Here is a 2237-nt window from a genome sequence, read left to right as displayed (position 1 = left end):
AAATTTGTTAACATCGAGTATAGATTTAAGTGTCAGTAAGTCGTTTCTGAAAGTATTTGTATGGAGTGTAGCCACGTATGGAAGTGAAACATGAACGATAAATAGTTTGGACAAGAAGAGAATAGAAGCTTTCGAAATGTGGTGCTACAGAAGAATGCTGAAGATTATTTGGGTAGATCACATAACTAATGAGAAAGTATTGAATAGAATTGGGGAGAAGAGGAGTTTGTGGCGCAACCTGACTAGAAGAAGGGATCGGTTGGTAGGACATGTTCTGAGGCATCAAGGGATCACCAGTTTAGTATTGGAAGGCAGCGTGGAGGGTAAAAATCGTAGAGGGAGACCAAGAGATGAATACACTAAGCAGATTCAGAAGGATGTAGGTTGCAGTAGGTACTGGGAGATGAAGAAGCTTGCACAGGATAGAGTAGCATGGAGAGCTGCATCAAACCAGTCTCAGGACTGAAGACCACAACAACAGCGCACTTCAGATGGGGACATTATTTCCGGCGGTTCCTTTCGTGTTTCTCTAGAGGAACAGGTTATGTTATTGCTATGGATATCACCATCTCTCTTCTCTCATAATCGTACAGCACAAAAATAACACAAAACTATACGTACGCTCATTACAGTCACCTACACACTTGCGACGCAACTCACACACACCGCGTGGAAATGGGCCATTATGTGCGGTGGAAGAAAACTCTTTGCAATTAGGTGCCTCTCAGACAATTATTTATTTTCTTTTCTTTTTTTTTCCTAGTCTCGTAATATTCGTTCAGCGGACAACACATACGTAACTCGTTGCGTTCGTGTGACTTACAAGGGAATCTTACGGTCTTTCAATTCGGGACGAGACTTTGCAGGTTAGTTGTATAGTCTACTTCAAGGATATCAACCCATAAAAGTTGTGAAGCGCACTAGCAAGAAGATTCTGAGAAAAAGATCTCTAAAGTTTTGCGAGCAGCTCATATAGCGGTAATTTAAAAGCCGTCCAGCGCAGCGAAATAGCTGCGTCTGTAGCAGACTCGCTTACCAAGCGGGCGATCCAGGTTTGAGCCTGCCTTTGGGTAACGTTTATTTTGTATCTTTTTTTAATTATTTTAAAACTTATAACAAGCTAAGGCAGGACCGTGTATTGGCATTGTATTCATATCCATTGTTTAAAGTCTTATGTGGGAAATGAACAATTTCTATTTATTATTGACTCTTGGAAGAATGAGCAAGACCTCAATTACTCGGCGAAATCTTTCAGGATGATGAGAAATCTCCGACATGTACAATGAAAATGATTCCTCCAAAATGTACTCGTTCAACTTTGTGACTTCTATTTTTATATATAGGTAAAAAGCTGAAACTTCCTGGCAGATTAAATCTGTATGCCGGACCGAGACTCGAACTCGGGACTTTGCCTTTCTCGGGCAAGTGCTCTACCAACTGAGCTACCCCAGCACGACTCACGCTCCATCCTCACAAAGGTCCCGAGTTCGAGACTCGGTCCGGCACACAGTTTTAATCTGCCAGGAAGTTTCGTATCAGCGCACACTCCGCTGTAGAGTGTAAATCTCATTCTGAAAACATCCCCCAGGATGTGGCTAAGCCATGTCTACGCAATATCCTTTCTTTCAGGAGTGCTAGTTCTGCAAGGTTCGCAGGAGAGCTTCTGTAAAGTTTGGAAGGTAGGACACGAGGTACTGGCAGAAATGCAGTTGTGAGGATGGGGCGTGAGACGTGCTTGGGTAGCTCAGCTGGTAGAGGATTTGTCCGCGAAAGGCAAAGGTTCGGAGTTCGAGTCTCGGTCCAGCACACAGTTTTAATCTGCCAGTAAGTTTCATATCAGCGCACACTCCGCTGCAGAGTGAAAATCTCATTCAGGTAAAAAGATAATAAATCGTATACAAAAGTGCGCTTACCTGATTGAAATTAATAAAATAAATTCCCATGCAGACTGTATAATAATACAATCATCAGTGCGCCATCACCTCTTATCTCCAAATTTTTAGTGAAATAATCCAGTAAGCATTCAAGCTTTTTGATGAAAGAGACGTTTTCATGAATGTTAACGGAGTATGTTTCCCAACAGATCTCTTAAAAAAAAAGAGAGATAAATTACGCAAGATGTGAAAATATTTTTTGGTTTCAGTGTTTTTATGATAACTATCATTCTCATGCTTATATCTAAAATACGAAATTGATAAAAAAGGCAATATTCTAAAATATTACATAAATAAAAACCT

The 2237-nt window shown here is 40.8% G+C and overlaps 1 non-coding gene across 1 annotated transcript; it reads right to left on the bottom strand.

Moving 5' to 3' along the window:
• Positions 1 to 1379: 1379 nt before the first annotated feature.
• On the bottom strand, positions 1380 to 1453 carry Trnas-aga (transfer RNA serine (anticodon AGA)). The gene has a single exon. It is a non-coding gene; the product is annotated as a tRNA-Ser (tRNA).
• Between the last annotated feature and the right edge of the window lie 784 nt (positions 1454 to 2237).

This window comes from Schistocerca cancellata, chromosome 1 (genome assembly GCF_023864275.1).
Source record: "Schistocerca cancellata isolate TAMUIC-IGC-003103 chromosome 1, iqSchCanc2.1, whole genome shotgun sequence".
NCBI lineage: Eukaryota > Metazoa > Arthropoda > Insecta > Orthoptera > Acrididae > Schistocerca > Schistocerca cancellata.
Note: the sequence above shows the minus strand (reverse complement) of the source record. Positions and strands in the feature narration are given on the sequence as shown.